The sequence below is a fragment of the Pristis pectinata genome, chromosome 8 (genome assembly GCF_009764475.1).
Source record: "Pristis pectinata isolate sPriPec2 chromosome 8, sPriPec2.1.pri, whole genome shotgun sequence".
NCBI lineage: Eukaryota > Metazoa > Chordata > Chondrichthyes > Rhinopristiformes > Pristidae > Pristis > Pristis pectinata.
The window spans coordinates 1,200,690-1,224,786 of record NC_067412.1 but is presented as its reverse complement, the minus strand read 5'-3'; the positions used below and the strand labels follow the sequence as shown (position 1 = coordinate 1,224,786).

Sequence of the window (24,097 nt, the reverse complement as noted above, 5' to 3'; positions counted from 1 at the left end):
AGATCAACAGTTTGGTCAACCTGGATGGTACTGTGGGACTGGGTGAGTACAAACCCCACCAAGGGCAGGAATGGAATTCAGACTGAGGTCAGTAATCTGGAACTCAGAGTGAAGATGCCCTACATCTGGTTTACTCAAGTGCCGTTCTTGCCCTGTCTGACCCAACGTAGGTGACTCTGAAATGGTAAAATGAGCCGCTCTGTTCGGGGGGGCAATTAGGGATGGGTGGTAAATGGTGCCCCTGACCACATCAACAACAGCCTTCAAAAGGGCATTGGATAACCATGGGAAGGTGAAAAACAGTTCTCGGCCATATCCTGAAAAATCAAAACAAAAGATAAACAGAAGATACAGCCCTCGAGTCTGCCCTGCATTCAATTAATTTTTGCTGGTCCTGATCAGTTTCTGCCCTGGTCATTATATCTTTTGAGCGGCCAAAATCTATCTGAGCAATCACAAGATTCCTCATCGTCATAGAGCCCGAAAGAGCTTCAGCCCACCAAGTCCGTGTTGACCTTCAAGCACCCAGTTACACCAATCCCATTTTATTCTTCCCACTTTCCCATTAACTCTCCCAAATTTCTGCCTCCCAACCAAACACTAGGGGCATTTACAGTAGTCAATTAACCTATCAACTCACACATCTTTGGGATGTGGGTAGAAACCTGAGCACCGGGAGGAAATGCACGTGATTATAGGGAATATGTGCAAACTCCATACAAACCACCAGAAACAAGGAGAGCTATGAGGCAGCAGCTCCACCAGTTGCAGCAATGTGCCGCCCCTGTATCATCCAAAATGGCTAACCACTTATCCTAAGACTCTGACAGTGCTGAACTCTCAAGCTAGAGGAATCCACCCTGTCAGAATCTTGTATGTCTCAATGGCATCACTCATTCCTTCAAACACCAATCAGTGTTGGACAATTGTACTCTTCTCTCCTGAAGACACCCCTCATTTGGAATTAATCTAGTGAATCTACACTGCACTGACTCCAAGGCAAGTTTATCCTTCTTTCAAGTATCGAGACCAAAACTGCACACAGTACTCCAAACATTGTTTCCGCAAACTCAAATAATGTCAGTAAGGTCCTGATGCAGGGTTTTGATCCATAACATCGACAGTTCCTTTCTTCCCACAGATGCTGCTCAACCTGTTGAGTTCCTCCAGCAGGCTGTTTGTTGATGTCAGCATGATTTTCTTATGTGCTGCGTACCCCTGGAAAAATGTACCACCTGCCTTGCTTAACTGCCTCATGTCTCTGATCCAGCTCACCCTCAGCACATCAACAAATATTCTGCTTTTCTGTCAAAGGAAGAAGAGAATCTGCAGGTGGAGAAGGTACGGGAAGGAATTCCAGCATTGGGGTAGCTGAAAGCTCAGCTTTCAATGGCAGGACAAAGAGAGACGCACAAGACAAATTTTAATGCTTCAGACTTTTTGTGTGGCTTGAAAGTCCGCCCACAGGATATCCGTTAATCAGGCAGGATCCAAAATTATCAATCATAGCAAAAAATGCTTCACTTTTGTCAAATTGGTGTTATCTGGAAGCACAGACTGGGTTCCTCAGTCTGCCTAAAACTGTGTTCCACTGATCTTTCCCCTGTTTACACTGGGCTATTAACTGCTTCAGCTGCATGTCTTTGAAGAATCTCCACATCCCTGGCCCTACACTCATCTCTGGAGCATCTGGATAATAAAGGCACCTATGACAGACTACTATTTATTGACTACAGCTCCACCTTCAATACCATACTTTCAGTCAAACTAATTTCCAAACTCCTAGACCTGGGATTCAACACCTCCCTTTGCAACTAGATCCTTGACTCCCTGACAACAGACTGCAATCAGTAAGGATTGGTGCCCCACAAGAGTGTGTCCTTAGCCTCCTACTTTCCTCCCTATGCACTGTTGACTGCATGGCCAGATTCTGCTCTAACTCCATCTATAAGTTTGCAGATGATACCTCCGTAGTGGGCCGTATCTCAAAAAACGATGAGTCAGAGTACAGGAAGGAGATAAAGAGCTTAGTGACATGGTGTCATGACAACAACCTTTCCTTCAATGTCAGCAAAACAATAGAGCTGGACACTGACTTTAGGAAGGAGGGTGGTGCACATGCCTCTGTCTACATCAACAGTGCTGAGGTCGAGAGGGTTGAGAGCTTAAAGTTCCGAGGAGTGAATGTCATCAATAGCCTGTCCTGGTCCAATCACATAGATGCCACGGCCAAGAAAGCACACCAGGACTTCTACTTCCTCAGGAGGCTAAAAAAATTTGTCATGTCCCTGTTGACCCTCACCAATTCTTATAGATGCACCATAGAAAGCATCCTATCTGGATACATCATGGCTTGGTATGGCAACTGCTCTGCCCAGGACTACGAGAAACTGCAGAACAGTAGTGGAGATAGCTTAGTGCATCACGGAAACCAGCCTTCCCTCCATGGACTCTGTCTACACTTCTCACTTCCTCGGTAAAGCAGCCAACATAATCAAAGACTCCACCCAGCCCGGACATTCTCTCTTCTCCTCTCTCCCATTGAGCAGAAGATACAAAAGCCTGAAAGCACGTACCACCTGGCTGAAGGACAGCTTCTATCCCACTGTTATAAGACTATAGAACGGACCTCTTGTATGATAAGATGGACTCTTGACCTCGCATACCACCTCATTATGGCCTTGCACCTTATTGTCTTCCTGCACTGCACTTTCTCTGTAGCTGTAACACCCTATTCTGCATTCTGTTATTGTCTATCCCTTGTACTACCTTGATGCACCGATGTGATGAAATGATCTGTATGGATGGCATGCAAAACAAAGTTTTTCACTGTACCTCAGCACGTGGCAATAATAAACCAATTTACCAATTTCCTCCCAAGTCATAATAGAGAAACAAAAAGCCTTCCAGCTGTGCTCCCTCCTTTCCTCCCTGTTTGAAAAACCCAACTAGGGACTTTCATTTTCAGCTGTATCCCTTGTATCCTATCTACACCGTTCCCATTTTCTAATCTTGGACTTCTCAGTTAGTGGATCTTCTCTCTCCAGTGCCCTTTTAGAACTGCACAGAAGAAGGCCAATCAACTCATCAAAACACCAGAGACTGCAGATGCTGGAATCTGGAGCAAAAAATAAACTGTTAGAAGAACTCAGCGGGTCAGGCAGCATATGTGGAGGCAAAGCAATGTGTTGACGTTTGGGGTTGAGACCCTTCATCAGGAACTTCTGCTAGAAGCAGGCAGTGCAAGGTTGGAGCACCATCAGGTTGGAAGCTGTGGAGAGAGATCTCATGCAATGAGTTCTGTAGTGGTCCCAGAAGATGGTGGCCTGGTGTTCATTGGTGAGGTAATGGCCCAGGGGGAGATATGAAGAGGTGTTAGAGAGCTGCCATCTGGCCTCTGCAAGGTAGAGATCAGTGCACCAGTCCACAACAGCACCGTCCTTTCCTTTGATTTGATGACAAGGCCGGGATTGGTGTGAAGTGAGGAAGAAATTTCAGAGAACTTAAAGTTATGGAAGAGTTGGAGAGTGTGTGAGATGTCACGGATGTAGGTGGGAAGGGATTGGACCATGGGGGACAGGATAGTGTCCAGGTATGAGAATACAGGCTCAGTTTGGCAAGAGCACACAGAGACAATAGATCTGCTGGGAATTTTGTGGAGGGAGATCTCCCTCCACTGCCTCCAACCTGACCTTGCACTGCCTGCTTCTAGCAAAAGTTCCTGATGAAGGGTCTTGACCCGAAACGTCAACACATCACTTTGCCTCCACATATGCTGCCTGACCCACTGAGTTCTTCAAACAGTTTATTTTTTGCTCCAGATTCCAGCATCTGCAGTGTCTGAAGTGTGAAGTGATGCAGGGTCTCGACCCAAAACATTGACCATCTTTGTGTCTACAGATGCTGCTTAACCTGTAGTTTCTTTTTACTTCATCCGGACTGCTCCTTCAAAGAGCAATCAGTTAATCCCGTCCACTGCTCCCTCCTCACATTCACACATTTCTTCTGCTCCAGGATTTATCTGACCGTCTTCTGAAGGCTGCCATTGAAACTGTTTCTGCCGCTCGATCAGGCTGTATGTTCCATATCCCAACCACTTGTTCCAACCACATGTTGCTTCTGGCTCATTAACCAGTCACCATAGGTCTGTTTCCTCTTAACTAAACTGTTCCTGACCCTTGGTCGGAACCTTCCACACACCTGCTGAGTGTTTCCAGTATTTTCTGTTTTTATTTCAGATTTCCAACATCTGCAGGTTTCTGATATTTAGTGGAATTCTTCGTGACTTTGAACACCAGCAGAGCTGCTGCCTCACAGCTTCAGCAGCCCGGGTTCAATCTTGACCCCCGGCGCTGTTTGTCTGGAGTTTGCACGTTCTCCCTATGACCACGTGGGTTTCCTCCGAGTGCTCCGGTTTCCTCCCACATCTCAAAGACCAACTTTTATCAATGCACCGTAGAAAGCATCCTATCTGGCAACTGCTCTGCCCGGGACCGCAAGAAACTGCAGAGAGCTGTGGACATAGCTCAGCACATCACGGAAACCAGCCTCCCCTCCCTGGACTCTGTCTATACCTCTCGCTGCCTCAGTAAAGCAGCCAGCATAATCAAGGTATTAGGTTTACTTAATGCAGTATGTCTACCTGCACTGCACTTCCTCTGTAGCTGTGACACTTTACTCTGCATTCTGTTATTGTTTTTACCCTGTACTACCTCAATGCACTGCGTAATGAATTGATCTGTATGAACGGTATGCAAGACAAGTTTTTCACTGTACCTCGGTACAAGTGACAATAATAAACCAATTCCAATTCCAATGTGCAGGTTGGTGGGTGAATTGACTGCTGTAAATTGCCCCTAATGAGTGGGTGAGTGATAGAGTCTGGAGGGAGTTGGTGGGAATGTGGGGAGAATTAAATGGGTCAGGGTAAGATTAGTGTAAAAATGGGTGCTTGGTCAGCAAAGATTCTGTGGGCCAAAGGGCCTGTTTCCGTCCTGTGGTGTTTGTTACTGGACCAGTATCTAGAGACCTGATGGAGAGGTGTGAGTTCAAATCAAGTTTATTGTTGTCATAGGCACACATACACAGGGTATAAACGCCATGAAAATGAGCTTTCTGCAGCAGCAGCACAGTACATTACACGACGAGGACAAACACAAGTTAACATAAATTATACATGACTTACACGTGTGTAAAATAAACACAGTGACACTGGTGCAAGAAACAATCTGCTGGAGGAGCTCAGCAGGTCAAGTAGCATCTGTGAGTGGGGAAAGGAACTGATAACGTTTCGGGTCAGAACCCTGCATCAGGACCCTGGTGCACCAGGACACTAGTGCATCAGGACCCTGGTGCATCAGGACCCTGGTGCACCAGGACACTAGTGCATCAGGACCCTGGTGCACCAGGACACTAGTGCAAGATTGAGAGAGAGAGCAAAAAGGAAAAAAAATAGTCCAGGGTAGTGTTAGGGTTTTTCAGGTTGGTTCAAGAGCCTGAGAGCAGCGGGGAAGAAGCTTTTATTGAACCTTGAGGTGTGGGTCTTCAGGCTCCTGTACCTCCTGCCTGATGAGAGAAGAGGGCATGTCCCAGATGATGGATGTTGCCTTCCTGAGACATCACCTCTTGTAGATGTCCATGATGGTGGGGAGAGCTGTACCCATGATGGAACTGGCTGAGTCCACCACTCTCTGTTGCCCTCTTGCATTCCTGTGCATTGGAGTTTCCACACCAGGCCCTGATGCAACCAGCCAGAATGCTTTCCACGGTAAATTCATCAGAGTCTTCAATGACATGGCAAATCTCCTTGAACTTCTAAGGAAGTAAAGACATTGGTACGCCTGCTTCGTGGTTGCATCTATGTGCTGGGCCCAGGATAGATCCTCCGAGATGTTGACACCCAGGAACTTGAAGCTACTCACCCTTTCTACAACAGACTCTTGAATTGAACTGGTGTGTGCTTGCCTGACTTCCCCTTCCTAAAGTCCACAATCAGTTCCTTGGTCTTGCTGATGTTGAGAGCAAAGTTATTGTTACGACACTACTCAACCAGCTGACCTGTCTCACTCCTGTATGCCTCCTCGTCACCATCACAGTGGCTGGGAAATTTAAATTCAGTTAACTAAATCAATATGGATTTGAAAAGCCGGTATCCATTGCTAATATGAAACCGCTTGATTGTTGGAAAATCCCATTTGGTTCAACGATGTCTTTTACAGAAGGAAATCTACTGTCCTTGCCTAGCCAGGCTGGTGACTACAGGCCCATAGCAATATGGTTGGCTCTTAACTACTCTCAAAAATGTCCCTGCAAATGCTCAGCTCGAGGGCAGTTAGGGATTCGCACTTTCCCAGCAACATCCACTTGCTGCAAACAAAAAAAGTCCATTCCCATTCTGTTCAATTTTCACAATCCATTCATTCCAAGCCAGTATTCACAATCTGCGCCCATTTTAACTAGTTGCCACTAAGATAAGGTTTCTTTATTAGTCACATGTACATCGAAACACACAGTGAAATGCACCTTTTGCATAGCATGTTCTGGGGACAGCCCGCAAGTGTCGCCACGCTTCTGGCGCCAACATAGCATGACCACAACTTCCTAACCCGTACATCTTTGGAATGTGGGAGGAAACTGGAGCACCCGGAGGAAACCCACACAGACACGGGAAGAACGTACAAGCTCCTTACAGACAGAACCTGATTGCTGGCACTGTGATAGCGTTACGCTAACCGCTGCACTACCATGTGGGCAGTAATGTTCTTTCTGTTTTTCCTTCAACTCCTCTACTCCAGTGTTCCTTTGCTTCTTCATAGAACATAGAACACAGAACACTACAGCACAGTCCAGGCCCTTCGGCCCACAATGTTGTGCTGACATTTTATCCAGCTCTAAGATCTATCTAACCCTCCCCTCCCACATAGCCCCCTATTTCTCTATCATTCATGTGTCTATCTAAGAGTCTCTTAAATGTCCCTAATGTATCTGCCCCCACAACCTCTGCTGGCAGTACGTTCCACGCACCCACCATTCCTCTGCCTAGAATTTGGGTAATTCTGAAGGAAGGTATGGAACCACTGCTGTAATGTAGGAAAACGAAAGTGGTCCATGTTTGCCAGGATCTCAATGTGAACCTTTATATTCAGACATAAAATTATAGAAAAGGGTTGTGTGGGAGGAGATCTTTTAAGTTTTTAATACTTCTATGGAACATATCAATTTCATATCTTTTAAAGAAGTATGTAGATTGTCGCAAGTTCTGTGCCCAGAGCTTCCTGCATTGCTGTTGTTTGAATAGTGCGTGTGAGTGGCCTGTGTCGCAAGCTTTGGACCATCATTCTGCACTTTGCACTTGCGGCCTTATGTCAGCATCTTAAATCTTTCTAGAGGGTGCGGAGTCTAACTCAGTGGTTCCACCACAAAAATGGAGATATGCACCAATTGGCAGACTGCTTGTTCAAATGTGTGGCGTGTTTCTGGTAAATTACTGTGGAAAGATTCTCTGTGCTTGAAGCTGCACCCACAGCAGTCCTAATGGTAGGGGAGAAGGTTAATCCTTTCCACCTTTGTTCAGTTAACATTTCAACATCTCTATGAAGATGAAACTCTGATACAAGACACACACACACACACACACACACACACAGATTACACTTTGCTTTCAGTGCTGAAGCCACTTAGCAATCCATCACTGTGACTCTGCATTCTCTGACCTTATTCATTAGTCTATTATGGGGGACCTTACTGAATCAATTTTGAAATTCTAGATGAACTACAATTGCAGTGACGTTGATCAAGTGAGATCTTCCCTTTTGAAATATGTGCTGACTCTTCATAGAGTCATAGAGTTGCACAGCACAGAAACAGGCCCTTCGGCCCACCGTGTCCATGCCGACCTTTTTCCCATCTACACTAATCTCATTTGCCTGCATCAGGACCTGTCTTTCAATGCCTTGCCTGTTCAAGTGCCTGTAAAACATAGTGGTTGTATCTGATTCCACCATCTCTTCCTGCAGCACATTCCAGTTATCAACCACTCTGTGTTAAAAAACCTTTAAAACTCCTTCCTCTCACCTTAAATCTATACTGTCTTGTTTTTGATACCCCGACCGTGGGAAAAACATTTTGACCATATACCCTATCTGTGCCTCTCATAATTGTACACACTTCTATCAGGTCAGCTCTGAGCCTCCTTCGCTCCAGGGAAAACAAGCCCACCCTGTCCAATCTCTCCCCATAACTAAAGTCCTCAAATCCAGGCAACATCCTGGTGAATATGGAGACACAAGAATTGGCAGATGCTGGAATCTGGATCAAAAGCAAACTGCTGGAGGAACTCAGCAGGTCAGGCAGCATCTGTGCATGCCAATATAATCACCACCTATCAATCTCACCATCATGCATGTCCCTCTCCTTTGTGACTACCGATATGGAGTACTCATTTAGGACCTCACCAACTTCCTCTGGTTCCTCCACCTTTGTCATCATTAGAGAGTCTTCAATTCTCTCTGTTATTTTAAGATCAGTTAAGATATCTTTATTAGTCACATGCTTCACTATAATTCCCAGGACATGCTCTATTCCCCCTTCTTAAATGTGGGTATTATATTAGTTACATGTAAATGAAAATCAAATAAATTGCAGATTCCGGAAGTCTAAAATGAAAACAGAAAATGCTGGAAATACACAGTAGGTCAGGGCGCACCTCTGGAAAGAGAAACAGAGTTAACTGCCGAAGGGTCTTGGTATTGGAATTGGTTTATTATTGTCACATGTACCGAGGTACAGTGAAAAACTTGTCTTGCATACCGTTCATACAGATCAATTCATTACACAATGCATTGAGGTAGTACAAGGTAAAACAATACAGAATGCAGAATAAAGTGTAACCGCTACAGAGAATGTGCAGTGCAGGCCGACAATAAGGTGCAAGGTCATAATGAGGTAGACTGTGAGGTTAAGAGTCCATCTTATCGTACTAGGGAACCGTTCAATAGTCTTATAACAGCGGGATAGAAGCTGTCTTAGAGCCTGGTGGTATGTGCTTTCAGGGCTTTTGTATGTTCTGCCCGATGGGATAGGGGAGAAGAGAGAATGTCTGGGGTGGGTGGGGTCTTTGATTATACTGGCTGCTTTATTGAGGCAGCAGGAAGTATAGACAGAGGGGAGGGGAGGCTGGTTTCCGTGATGTGCTGAGCTGTGTCCACAATTCTCTAGCAGATCCTTGCTGCCTCGGGCAGAGCAAGCTGTGATGCATCCAGATAGGATGCTTTCTGTAGTGCATCTATAAAATTGGTGAGGGTCAACAAGGACATAGCAAATTTCCTTAGCCTCCTGAGAATGTAGAAGCTCTGGTGAGCTTTCTTGGCCGTGGCATCTACGTGGTTGGACCAGGATATGCTGTTGGTGATGTTCACTACTAGGAACTTGGAGCTCTCAACCCTCTCAACCTCAGCAACGTTGATGTAGACAGGAGCATGTACACTGCCCCCCTTCCTGAAGTCAATGACCAGCTTTTTTGTTTTGCTGACATTAAGGGAAAGGTTGTTGTCATGACACCATGTTACTGAGCTCTTTATCTCCTTCCTATACTCCCACACATTGTTATTTGAGATATGGCCCACTACGGTGGTATCATCTGCAAACTTGTAGATGGAGTTAGAGCAGAATCTGGCCATGCAGTCATGGGTATATAGGGAATAGAGTAGAGGGCTGAGGACACAGCCTTGTGGGGCACCAGTGTTGAGAATAATCGTGCCGGAGCTGTTGCTGCTTATCCTCACTGACTGCAGTCTGTTGGTCAGGAAGTCAAGGATCCAGTTGCAGAGGGAGGTGTTGAGTCCCAGGTCTCGGAGTTTGGTGATGAGTTTGCTTGGAATTATAGTATTGAAGGCCGAGCTGTAGTCAATAAACAATAGTCTAACATAGGTGTCTTTACTGTCCAGATGCTCCAGAGATGAGTGTAGGGCCAGGGAGGTGGTGTCCGCCATAGATCTGTTTTGGCGGTAGGTGAATTGCAGTGGGTTTAGGTTTTCTGGTCTTTGACCAAAACATTAGCTCTGTTTCTCTTTCCACAGCTGTGGCCAGACCTGCTGAGTATTTCCAGCATTTTCTGTTTTCACATTAGCCACCCATCTGTCCTAAGGCACTGTAGCTTTTTTCTAACGAGTTTTTGAATATGTGCAGTAAATTGGTAAATTGGTTTATGACTGTCACATGTACTGAGGTACAGTGAAAAACTTTGTTTTGCATGCCATCCATACAGATCATTTCATCACGTCAGTGCATTGAGGTAGTACAATGGAAAACAATAACAGAGTGCAGAATAAAGTGTTACAGTTACAGAGAAACTACAGTGCAGGCAGACAATAATGTGCAAGGCCATAATGAGGTAATACCTCTGCTGCCTCGTTCCTAGATTCTTTCGAAATGCATGGTTGCAATCTATCTGGCCAGACCTTTATTCTCTTTGAGTTTAGTTAGTTTAATACATCCTCTTTCTCTATTTTAAAGTATAGTCATTTCATTAGTCATCTATTGAACCAATATCCTGCCCACCTGTTCTATCTCCCCAGTAAATTCTGAAGAAGAGTAATGACTTAAAATTTCTGCTTAAATTAATGAAGTAATATCTTGCTGTCATTACGTGGCCCTGTCCTTTCGAAGTGTTAATGGTCCTATTCCCAGTTCAAGCTCTTCTATTGCTGTGTCTATAAAGTAGTTGACTGCATTGTTTTATGTTCTTTGATAATTTAATTTCCTCATTTCTCCTTGCCTGCCTCATTGTTTTGTGTCTTCAATCTCTTTATATTCTCTCTTGTCATGCACTACAGTCTTTGTGCCTAATGTATCTGATTTACCATCCATCATCTCCAAGAGAAGTGCTGGAAACAGCATTAACCACTGTACTTGGCCACTTTGACCCCATAAGAGCCTTTGACATTATCAGCTAATGGAAACTGTAACCGAGAGCTTCCTCCCTGAATATAATTTCCCGCAGTAAATCCTCGTCATCTAATGTCTGATATGTGATGGCACGCAAGCCATGATTTTACCAACAAATCTTCAGTAGCAGCTCTCCCTGAGTGGGGGTTTTATATCTTTGGTTGGAAGGCTCTGTGTGGGGGCTTGATTAGTAACTTTTGCTGTGCCCAGTCAGTGCACCGACAGGTGTGTGGTGTGCTGGGTGGTAACCACTACAGCACCATGCTTCTTTTCGTTTTGTCCTATTTGTGTCTGCAGTTTGATTAGTTACCGAGAGCTGATTGTTCTCCACATCCTGTCGTTTGTGATATCAACAGGAAGACAAAAAAACATCAAGCACAGGAAGAGGAGTCACGAATGGAAGACAAGCAGGTTTCTCTTATCAAGAAGATGATGAAACTATAACAAACTGCTGGGTGCAACGGAGCACCTCTGGGACCAGTGGATGTCACGTTCTGCTACAACTAGTCCTTCAGTTGTCTAGATTTTAAATGTAGAGAAAAGTGCTAGACTGCTGTGATCAGAAGGCTCCTTGCGTAGGTCTGTTTGTGGTTTCCCACTACCTACCAAGAACTTGCCCGTAGTTTCTCTTTGAGCAGTGAATAACATTTGTAAAGGAAACAATCGAACGGCTGCAGGGAAGTTGGCTCACGATTCTTGGGACCCTCAGACAGACCTTACCTAATCTTTACTTGAACTTTGATCCCAATTCTCATAAATTACTCATGATACATGAGGTAAGTTCTCTTTAAGGTACAATCTTTTTGTAAACAGATAAATAGTTCATGCAGAACAATATTGGTAGTACACCACTTTGGTGGTTACAGGACAGGCATCCATCTGCCTGTGCTGGAGGGGATCAGTGTACTGTGGGTGCTTGGAGGGGTCAGTGTACTGTGGGTGCTGGAGGGGTCAGTGTACTGTGGGTGCGGGAGGGGTCAGTGTACTGTGGGTGCTGGAGGGGTCAGTGTACTGTGGGTGCTGGAGGGGTCAGTGTACTGTGGGTGCGGGAGGGGTCAGTGTACTGTGGGTGCGGGAGGGGTCAGTGTACTGTGGGTGCTGGAGGGGTCAGTGTACTGTGGGTGCGGGAGGGGTCAGTGTACTGTGGGTGCTGGAGGGGTCAGTGTACTGTGGGTGCGGGAGGGGTCAGTGTACTATGGGTGCGGGAGGGGTCAGTGTACTGTGGGTGCTGGAGGGTCAGTGTACTGTGGGTGCTGGAGGGGTCAGTGTACTGTGGGTGCAGGAGGGGTCAGTGTACTGTAGTTGATGAGGGAAAGGCCAGTGCTGGAGGGGTAAGTGTACTGCAGCAGACAGAGTGGTCCCCTGTTATACAGCCAGCAATTGGCATCAGCCTGTACTCAGCCCATCCACTTCTGCCCTTGGGCTGGGTTTGAATCAATGCCTTCCCTCACAGTAAGGGTTCTATGAGAAATTGTCTGTACCTTTACACCAGTTCCCAAACGTATCACTGCCCTAATTTGGTCACAAATGTCAATTGCATACCGAGGGTTTGATGTTGTCAGTGTCTCCGGAGTGACCTAATTAATGTGTTGAACATGACTGAAGTTGAGAATAGAAACAACTTGATGTAGTGCTGTAGTGAGAACACGGGAGTGTGTCGCAAAATACGAGCCAGCTGTTTATCGATGGTGGCACAAAGTACTGCTTCAAATAAAGGGGAGCAGGAATGTGGAGACCTCTTCAGAAGGTAACTCCATGTGGTTTTGCAGTCTCAGCAGTAGTCTGTTTGGAAGGGTAGGACAATGACAAGGAACTGGCCTCAGTCCAACAGGACCTGGTGGCAAGAAAGTTAAAAGGGTGAACAGGGCTGTGAAATCTGTCACAGATGGTGGCAGCACTTGGTGAGAACAGATGTTAAAACCTATAGCAAGCAAGGATACCAGACCATGACCATTCACATCTGAAGCACTACCATATATACTGCAGTGTTAGTGGGGACAAATAGGCTGAGGGGAGAGATCTCTTACTCTTGGTCTCTTTCTCCATTTTCCCTCTTGTCTGGAGAAGCTGCGACTGCAAGGGACAGATAAGACTGGTTGAGACAATGGATGAGGAAGGACAGTGGCTTTGTGAGGGGCAGGTCGTGCCTCACGAGCCTGATTGAATTCTTTGAGGATGTGACAAAGCACATTGATGAAGGGAGAGCAGTGGATGTGGTGTACATGAATTTTAGGAAGGCATTTGATAAGGTTCCTCATGGAAGGCTCATTCAGAAAGTCAGGAGGCATGGGATCCAGGAAAACTTGGCTGTGTGGATTCAGAATTGGCTCACCCATAGAAGACAACGAAGGTGGTGGTGGATGGAGTGTATTCTGCCTCTGTTCTGGGACCCCTGCTCTTTGTGATTTTTATAAATGACTTGGATGAGGATGTGGAAGGGTGGGTTAGTAAGTTTGCTGATGATACAAAGGTTGGTGGTGTGTGGATAGTGTGGATGGTTGCTGTAGATTACAACAGGATATTGATAGGATGAAGAGCTGGTCTGAGAAGTGGCAGATGGAGTTCAACCCGGATAAGTGCAAAGTGATGCACTTTGGGAGATCGAATTCAAAGGCAGAATACAAGGTTAATGGCAGGACTTTTAGCAGTGTGGAGGAACAGAGGGATCTTGGGGTCCATGTCCATGGATCCCTCAAGGTTGCCACGCAGGTCGAAAGGGTTGTTAAGAAGGCGTATGGTGTGTTGGCCTTCATTAATCAGGGTATTGAGTTCAAGAGCCGTGAGGTGATGTTGCAGCTCTATAGAATTCTGGTCAGACTACATTTGGAGTATTGTGTTCAGTTCTGGTCACCTCATTATAGAAAGGATGTGGAAGCTTTAGAGAGGGTGCAGAGGAGATTTACCAGGATGTTGCCTGGATTGGAGAGCACGTCTTATGAGGATAGGTTGAGCGAGCTAGGGCTTTTCTCTTTGGAGAGAAGGAGGATGAGAGGTGACTTGATAGAGGTGTACAAGATGATAAGAGGCATAGATCGAGTGGACAGTCAGAGACTTTTTCCCAAGGCAACAATGGCTAACACGAGGAGACATAATTTTAAGGTGACTGGAGGAAGATATAAGAGGGATGTCAGAGTTAAGTTTTTTACACAGAGAGTGGTGGGTGCGTGGAACGCACTGCCGGCAGAGGTTGTGGGGACAGATACATTAGGGACATTTAAGAGACTCTTAGATAGACACATGAATGATAGAAAAATAAGGGGCTATGTGGGAGGGAAGGGTTCGATAGATCTTAGAGCAGGATAAAATGTCGGCACAACATTGTGGGCCGAAGGGCCTGTACTGTGCTGTAGTGTTCTATGTTATTTCCTCAAGATTCTCTAAATCACAAGGTTTAATGTCTGTGTCAGTCTCTCTGCACCGTTGCCACACTGCAGCAAGGACTATAGCTTGGAATTGGCTGTAACACACTTTGAGATGTCCTTAGGGTATGAAGAGTGCTACCTCCATGTGTTTCCTTCTGTAGCAGAAGCTTATATCTAACCTGTGCTATGCCTGCCCAAGGCCTCTGGGAGTACTTGATGTGACGCTGTAAGGATCAAAGATGACATTAGTGAACAGAAGGAGATGGAGCTCATTCTATATTCTGAATTAACAATAAAAAAAACTGGTGCAGAAACAAGAGAGCTGGTGGCTGATCTGATTGCAGATAATCCGCACAGTGTGTCTGCAGGGCTCTGCATCGGCACGCATGCTGCTGTGCTCAGTGTGGTTTCATGGTTTGGAAGCTCACAGCTTTCAGTGTGTTGTTTGCATGTGTGTGGTGTCCAAGGTTATCTGGGCACAACGCTGATAATTAGTGACTTGTGTATAATCCCAAATGTGCTCAGTGTTTAATGCAACTATTTTAGCAGTGTTGAAATATTCACAGAGGCGATGAAATCCAGTCAATGATTCTAAAAGAAAGTTGAATGTGTCCACATATTAAAAATATATTTGTTTGCTTGAGAACTTCTGCAGTTTTGTGTTGCTGTAGATTTGTCACTTCTGTTTAATGTTGATAAGATATAAGGTTTTGGAAATAAGGGAAGGGGCAGTTGGCAATGTTGCTGCACAGCTCCACAGACCTGGGTTCAGTCCTGACCTCTGGTGCTCTCCGCATGAAGACTGTATATTCTACCTGTGACCGCGTGGGTTTCCCCTGGGTTTCTCCCATTCCCCAACGACTTCTGATTGGTAGGCACAAGAGACTGCAGATGGTGGAATCTGGAGCAACAAACAAACTGCTGGAGGAACTCAGCGGGTCAGGCAGCATCTGTGGAGGGAAAGAAATGGTTGATCTATCAGGTCAGGACTCTGCTGCTTGACCCACTGGGTTCCTCTACTTCTGATTGGTAGGTCAGTTGGCTGCTGCAAATTACCTCTAGTGTAGGTGTGTGGCAGAAAACTTGGTGGGGAGTTGACGGGAATGTGTGAGAGGAAAAATTGGATTAGTATAGGTGGGTGCCTGGTGGTCAGGACAGACAGGGTGGGCTGAAGGGCCTGTTTCTGTGCTGTTCGACTGCCTCTTATGTATTCTTGTGTATAACTCCCAATTTGAATTTCCCCCCCATTAGATTTCCACCTTTACCATAGCAGCAAAAGAGTTCACATCAGTCACCAATGATACCCTATGTGATTGTGATGAATCTATCCATCCTTGTCCTTCTTGATGTCTTTAACATAGTTGGCCAAACCATCCTTTCCAAGGTCTCTTCACCATCCTCTAGCTGAGTAGGACTGCATTTGTCTGGTTCCATTCCCCACTATCCAATCTGACCAAGAGAGTCCATACCTGTATCTTTACCTCTGGTTTTCCCAACGGTTTAATGTAGTTCCCCTTCATTTTGCTCATCTAGGTGCTGCCTTTCAGTGGCATGAGCCAAAAAAAATGGTTTTCCACCCATTGCTGTCCAGCTCTCCCTCACCGCTACCTCTCTTGGCCTTCCCACTGCCTCTGAATTGTGACACTACCCAGCTCACATCCAGTAGAGAGGAAGGATCTCAGCTCAGAAAATGAACAAGGTGGAAAATGTTGGCTAGATCGTTATCATTGAGGAACCAACAAGAGAATGGGATATTTTAGATCTTCTATTGTGCAATGAGAAAATGTTATTTAATAATCTTGAACTTAAGGAGCCTTTATCAAAGGTTAACCTGTCAAGAAAGGCTAAGCAATTTGTGTCTGTATTCTTTGGAGTTTAGAAGAATAAGAGGTGACCGACATATAAGGTAGATGAGATGCTTTTACTGGTTGGAAAGTATTGATTGAGGGGAAATACTTACAAGATAAGGGGCCAGTCACTTAAAGTGAAGGTGCTTAGAAATTTCTTGGTAAATTTGGTAAATTGGTTTATTGTTGCCACATGTACTGAGGTATAGTGAAAAACTTTCTATTGCATGCTGTCCATACAGATCATTTCATTACAACAGTGCATTGAGGTAGTATAAGGTAAAACAATAACTGAATGTTACAATTATAGAGGAAGTGCAGAGCAGGTAGACAATAATGTGCAAGGCCATGACGAGGTAAATTGTGAGGTCAAGAGTCTTTTCATGGAAGACGGTGAATCTCTGGCATTCTCTACCCTCAGAGGGTTGTGGAGGCTAGAACATTAGAAGGTGGAGGTAGATCAATGTTTGAGAGATCAGGAAATTGAGGGCTGTGGGGACTGCACAGGAAAGGAGTTGAGGCCAGAGTAAATCAGCCATGGTCATATTGAAAGATAGGGCAGGCTTGAGCGGCCATGGCGTGCTCCTGCTCTTATTTCCTTATGTCCCTGATCATATTATAATAGAATTTTGTAATAAAGTGATTTAGTTTAATCTGAAACTGGTATCTTAAATCTAAACAAAGCAATCTAGGAAGATATAGGGCATGAGTTGGCTATAGTAGATTGGGAAACTACATTAAAAGGTATGACAGTAAAGGAGCAATGGCTAATATTTTAAGAATTATTAGATTTATTTATTAATTCTTAGTTTACCAATTGTATATTCCCTTAAGGCAAACTATGAGAATAGATGGTCTACTGTGGCTAGTAAGAGAAGTTAAAGACAGTATTAATGTTATAAATCAGTTTAAGGATTGGGAAAATTTCAGAATTCAACAAAGGAGGACAATTAAATTAAAAAGGAAACATAGTATACAAGGATAATCTACCAAGGAAACAAACTGTAAAATCTTCTTTGGATATGTGTTATGAAAAGATTAGCAGAAGTTCATACATGTCCCTTATGGATCGAAACTATATCAGGAAATAAGGAAATGGAAGAGAAATTAAACGAATATCATTTAATACCATCGGGCAGGAGGTTCAGAAGCTTGAAGTCCCACATCACCAGGTTCAAGAACAGCTGCTTCCCTTCAATTATTCAATTCTTGAACCAACTGGCAAAACCCTAGTCACTACAGTTTAGCGACATAATGATCACTTTGCACTGAAAATTGACTTTTTTTTGTTCTAATTGCATCCTTCCTTGTAAAAATTATGTATAACTTATGTTTTTCTTGTGAATGCTGCTTATATGATGCTGTGTGCCCGTGATGTTGCTGCAAGTAAGCTTTTCATTGCACCTGTGCACACGTGTACTTGTGCACATGACAATAAATTTGATGACTTGACTTAAACATAGAACATAGAACACTACAGCACAGTACAGGCCCTTCGGCCCACAATGTTGTGCCGACATTTTATCCTATTTTTGACTTGACTTGACTATCTTGTGCCTGCCTTCACAGAAGAATACACTGTAAAACTTCTGGAACAACAGGTCTAGAGAGAATGAGGAGTTCAAAAACTAGCATCGTATTGGAGAAATTAATGGGAATGAAGATGGATGATTCTCCAAGACCTGATGACCTGCATTCCAAGGCTCTGAAGGAGTTGGCTGTGGAGCCAGTGGATGCACTGGTTATCATATTCCAAAATTAAATAGATTGTTATGTGAAGCAGTGGGAGGGTTTGGTCCCACACCTTGCAGCATGTGAAACAGAATGGAGTGTAGCAAAGGTAGCCCACTATTTAAGAAATGTGGGAGAGAGAAAACAAGGCACTAATGATCAATTAGCCTGATGTCAGTGGAAGGGAAAATGCCAGAATTTATTATTGAGTAAGTAGTTGTGGGGCAGTTAGAAAATAATGATAGAATTGGGCAGAATCAGCATGGATTCCTCAAAGGGAAATCATGTTTGACAAAATTGTTAGCGCTTTTTGAGGTTGTAAATAGCAGAATAAGTATGAGGGAACCAAAGGAAGTGGTGTATTTGAACTATAAGAATGCCTTAAGAAGGTGCCACACCAGAGATTATTAAACAAAATTCAAGCTAGGGTATTGGGGGGAATATACAGGCATGGATGAGGATTAGTTAAGAATGTGAACAAAGGGGGTGTTCTTGCATTGGGAGCTGAGGCTAGTGGGTGCTGCAGGGATCAATGCTGGGATCCAGTTGTTCACAGGGGACCTCTGATAATGCAAAACCGGGTGGCTGTGTGCATTAGAGGGAGGAAGCAGGGAGGTTTCTGGTAGCTATAAGCAGGTTTAAAGAATAGGTGAGAACATGGAGGATGGAACAGTGGAGTGTTTGTCAGACAGTGAGAGATGGAAAGATGTTGGTGTTCAGCGGATCTGGATGTTCTTGTACATGAATCAATGAAAGTTCACGTGCAGGTACAGCAAGCAATTAGGAAGGCAAACAACATGTTGGCCTTTATTGCAAGAGGAGTGCAAGATGACTAGTGAGATCACATAGGGCCCTGGTCTGACCACACCTGAAATATTGTGTATTGTTGTGGTCTCCTTACCTGAGACGTGAGAAACTGCAACACTGAAATGGAGACCCTAAAGGATGCAGGGTGGGAGGAAGTGTAGAAAGGTAGCTGTGGGAATCCGAGGACTGTAGAAATTGGACTAATCTCCTAATGATAGTGTGGCAAGGAGAATCAAGAGGTTGCAGAACCCATGAATCACTGAACATTAATATGCAGATTCAGCAATTAGAAGGCAAATGGTATGTTTTCTTTTATTGAAAAAGGGGTTGAATACAAGAACAGAGGCATCTTGCTCAAATTATACAGAGCCCTGGTGAGACCACACCTGGAGTATTGTGCACAGGTCTGGTCTCCCTACCTGGGGAAGGATTTATGTAACGGAGGGAGTGCAGTGAGGATTGATTCTTGAGGTGGCCAATTTTTATCCAATGAGGAGTTGATCACACAGACTAAACCTGCATTCTCTTGAGCTTAAAAGAATGGGAGGAGTTTAAAATAAGGACACAATGATTAGTAGTGTGATAAGTATTTGTTAATTAATGAGGGTGAGTTAAAAGTAATTCTTTTCTGCTTGGTTTACATTTTATATAAAGTGGTGGGAGGGTTGGTCCCATGTGTTGTGAAAACACCTGGATGTGCCTTGCAGTCTGATCACATCTGCAAAAGGTGCCACAGGTTTGGCCATCTTGAGTTCTGGCTAGAGGCACCGTGGTGCATCTGTGAGGCTGAGAATTACATAGATAGCACACTATTAAAGATGGTCACTGATCGTCTGGAAACACAGTCAGAGGGGGAATGGTTACCACCAGGCAGAAGAAGGGAGGCAGGCAAGTAGTCAGGGAAGCCTCAGAGCTTATCTCACTCCAGAACCATTATTTCTTTTTGGAAAATGGTAGAGGAAGAAGGAAGAGGTGTTGGGTGTCTTGAAGAACATCAAGTGGATAGGTTCCTAGGGCCTGATGAGATCAGTCCCAGGATACTGAAGGAAGCAAGGGAGGAGATTGCTTGGGCCTCTACAGTGATCTTTGTACCTTCTTCAGACATGGGCGAGGTGCCAGAAGATGAGAATAGCCAGTGTTGTTTATTTGTTTAAGAAGGGCAACAGGGACAAACCAGGAAACTACAGGATGGTGAGCCTTACATCAATGGTAGGAAAATTGTTGGAGAAGATTCTTAGGGACCAGATTTATTCACATTTGGAAAGGCACAGACATATTGGGGATAGTCAGCATGACTTTGTGTGGGGGAGGTCCTGTCTCATAAATTTGATTGAGTTTTTTTGAGAAGTGAAGGTAATTGATGAGGGTAGGGCAGTGGATGTTGACTACATTGACTTCAGTAAAGCATTTGACAAGGTCCCTCACAGTAGGCTGGCCTAGAAGATCAAGTTGCATGGGACCCACAAGGAGTTGGTAAATTGGATCCAAAATTGGCTTGGTCACAGAAGACAGAGGGTAGTGGTGGAGGGGTGTTTCTCTGACTGGAGGTCTGTGACCAGTGGAGTTCCGCAAGGATCGGTGCTGGACCTCTGTTGTTTGTAATATACATGACTTGGATGAAACTGCAATGTGGTCTAATTAGTAAACTTGCAGATGACATGAAAGTTCGTGGAGTTGTGAGGAAAGTTGTCAAAGGATAGAGCAGGATGTAGATCATTTGGAAATTTGGGCAGAGAAATAGCAGATGGAGTTTAATCCGGACAAGTGTCAAGTGATTCATTTTGAGAAGTCAAATGCAAGAGGACAATACACAGTAAATGGCAGGACCCTGAGGAGCACTGATGTACAGAGGGGTCTTGGGATGTAGGGCCACAGCTCCCTGAAAGTGGCGCAGCTGTATAAAACTTTGGTCAGGACGCACTTGGAGTACTGTGTGTAGTTCTGGTCGCCTCTCTACAGGAAGGATGTGGAGACTGGGGAAAGGGTGCAGAAGAGGTTCACCAGGGTATTGCTGGATTAGAGTGTATTCAATGTAAGGAGAAGATGGACAAACTTGGATTGTTTCCTCTGGAGCACTGGAAGTTGAGAGGTGACCTGATAGAAGTAGATAAAATTATGAGAGAGATAGACAGGTAGATAGAGTCTTTCTCCCAGGATAGAAATGTCAAATACTAGAGGGTATAGCTTTAAGGTGAAAGGGGAAAAGTTTAAAGGAGATTTGCGATGCAATTTCTTTACCCAGAGAGTGGTAGGTGCCTGGAATGCCGGAGGAGGGGGTGGAAACAGGTACGATAACAATGTTAGGGGGCATTTAGACAGACACGTGAACAGGCAGGGAATAGAGGAATGCAGACCATGTGCAGGCAAAAGGGATTAGTTTAGATTGGCACAGTGGTTGGCACAGACATGGTGGGCCGAAGGGCAAATTTCTGTGCTGTACTGTTCTATGAGTCCAGCCAGAAGCAAGTTCACAGAACCAAGGGGGGCTCAAGGGGGAGGAGCAAAAGTTCAAGGGCAATAGTGGTAGAAAACTCGATAGTGAGGAGAATAGACAGGTGCTTCTGCGGCTGTAGATGTGAATCCAAGATGGTGCATTGCCTGCCTGCTGCCAGGATCAAGGAAGACACAGAAGAGTCTCAAGGCATTCTAACAGGGGAGAGTAAATAGCCAGAGGTTACTGGCACTAATGACCTGGGTAAAATGATAGATGAGTCCCTGCAACATGAACTTAGGGAACTGGGTCACAAATTAAAAAGCAGGATCTCTAAGCTTGTAATCTCTGGATTATGAAAAACACGATGATGCTGGAGGAACTCAGCAGGCCAGGCAGCCTCCGTGGAGAAAAGTAGGCGGTCAACGTTTCGGGTCAGGACCCTTCTTCAGGACTGAAGATAGGAAAAGGGGAAGCCCAATATATATAGGAGGGAAAAGCAGAGCAGTGATAGGTGGACAAAAGAGGGGAGGTGGGGTGGGTACAGGGTGGTGATAGGTAGATGCAGGTAAGAGATAGTGATGGGCAGGTGCGGGGGAGGAGGGGAGAGCAGATCCACCGGGGGATGAGTCAAAGGTGAGGAGAAAAAAAAGGGGGTAGGAAAAGGAGAGATAGTCCAGAAAAGAAGAGGCATGGTTGGGGGGGGGGGGTTACTTAAAGTGGGAAAATTCAATGTTCATGCCATCAGGCTACAAGGTTCCAAGACAGAAAATGAGGTGCTGTTCCTCCAGTTTGCGCTTGGAATTCTTCTGGCAACGGAGGAGGCCGAGGACTGACATATCAGTGATAGTGTGAGAGGGGGAGTGGAAGTGACTGGCAACAGGGAGATGCAGATCGCGGTTATGGACGGAGCGCAGGTGTTGTGCAAAACGGTCTGGATTATTTCTGGTGCCTCGTGGTAGTGGATATGGGGCTAGAAGGGTAGCTGTGATGAATGCAAGCTAACGAGATGGTTCAGGAGGGAGAGCTTCAGTTTTCTGGATCACTGGGAATATTCCTGGGGAAGGTGGGACCTGTATAAACTGGGCTGGTGGCACCCAATCAGTAATGGGTCCAATGTTCTTGTGGGGAGGTTCGCTAGTGCTGTTGGGGAGGGTTTAAACTAGTTTGGTGGGGGAATGAGGCACAGAGTTGGTGTAGAATCAGGGCAAGAGGTGCAGTCAGATGTTGGACTATGTCTATCCTGTAGGCTGAGCAGAGGTAGACATGATAAGGCACATGGGAGGAATGTAAAGCTGGATTATAATGATTTTAATGCAAGGAATCTGTCAACTAAGGCAGATGAACTGAGGCTGGTTATTAACACAAGGAAATATTATATTGCTGCTGTCACACAGATATGGTTGAAAGAAGGGCAGGACTGGCAACTCAGCATTCCAGAGAATCAAATTCTCAGTTGTGTTAGGGAAGGAAATAAAAGAGGGGGGTGTTGCGGTATTGGTTAAGGAGCCCATTACTACAGGAGGATATCCCAGAAGATTCAATGCCATGTGGGTGCTTAGCAACAAAAAGGGGGGGGGGGGGGCGATCACTTTGCTGCAGGTATAGTGGAGCAGAGAAAACTATGAGCTGAGTGCTGAGAATTGAGATTAATATCGGTGGGTACAGCGGCCAGCACAGACGTGGTGGACTGAAGGGCCTGTTTCTGTGACGTAAGATTCTATGGAATCTCATTGAAACATATAAAATTCTTATGGAGCTTGACAGGGGTGATGGTTCTCCGTCTGGGACGTCTGAAACTAGTGAATCTTCAGAATTCTCTACTCAAGAGGATTGTGACCCTCAGTTGCTGAGTATATTCAGGGCAGAAACTGAAGGTTAGTGCAGGAAAGTGGCGATGAATCATGAACTTATTGAATGACGCAGCAGACATGAGGGGCCGAATGGCCTACTCCTGCTTCCTTACATTTGCCCAATCACCCCTGTATTTACTGATCTGCACAGGTTCCTGATTAAGCAAGACTTGATTTTAAACTTTGTTTTTATTTCTCTCTGGCCCTGGTCTCTTACAACTCTTCAAATATTTGCATTTTCCCAATTTTGTTTTCTTGATCATCCTGAAATGTGAGGCTCCCCTGATGAGGCATGCCTTCAGCTGCCCAGGTAGGACAATCCCCACCAATCTTTCACTGGTGCCACAACAACTATTCCCCAATTTTATGGAACCTCAGGCACTCTCTCCGATAAACAGAAGGGCAGTGCTTCACTTGTCCAGCAACATGTCAGTGTCTTTTAATGTGGTAAAATGTTCCAAGATGTTTTAAGGCAACATTACCAAGGAGACAGCAAGGTGGGTAATCAAAAACTTAGTCAAGGTGGTGGGGTGATAAAGCTGGTCTTAGATGAGGGAGATGTAGAAAGGATTAGAGTTAAATACTGGGCCTTGGGCACAGGTAACTGAAGGCATGACTGGCTGTGGTGCAATGACTGTCACCTTGAGGTGTTCCCTCAAAAACCAGAGCATTTGAGATTTGTTTCTACACATTACTTTAACTTCATTTTATAATTATTCTCTGGAAAATTATTGTCCCTGAACAGGACCCAGTCACTGGTCTGTATACACAACTCCAATGTGCAACATGAAGGGGCTTCCTGCCTGTCACCTGCCTCCTGTGCACCCTAAGAGATGCTGTAGCACTATCTGGAAAGCTGGGAAGCTCTCCCTAGTGGACTGGCATCATTCAACCCTTAACCCACATTGCTCAATAGATCATCTAGTTGTTTTCACTTTGTTGTTTGTGCAGCTTGCTGTGCACCAGTGGCTTTGTTACAAGTGATGCCAAAGCTCTGTACACTGCTTCAGGGTGCCCTGAGTTCATGAAAAACAGTAGAAACGTAGGAAATGCTGGAAACACTCAGCAGGTCAGGCAGCATCTGTGGAAAGATAAACAGAGTTCATGTTTCAGGTTGGAGAC

At 45.0% G+C, this 24,097-nt stretch overlaps 1 protein-coding gene across 3 annotated transcripts in view; it reads left to right on the top strand.

Moving 5' to 3' along the window:
• The first annotated feature begins 3,190 nt into the window (after positions 1–3,190).
• The window catches only part of nlrc3 (NLR family, CARD domain containing 3), a 60,762-nt gene continuing 39,855 nt past the window's right edge, over positions 3,191–24,097 (top strand). For 2 of the 3 annotated variants that reach the window (XM_052021380.1, XM_052021382.1), the window contains exon 1: positions 11,342–11,720. The gene's annotated coding sequence lies outside the window, so the exon portion shown is untranslated. Of the gene's footprint in view, positions 4,612–11,341; positions 11,721–24,097 lie in introns of those variants that run through there. The other variant, XM_052021381.1, reaches the window with a different exon arrangement.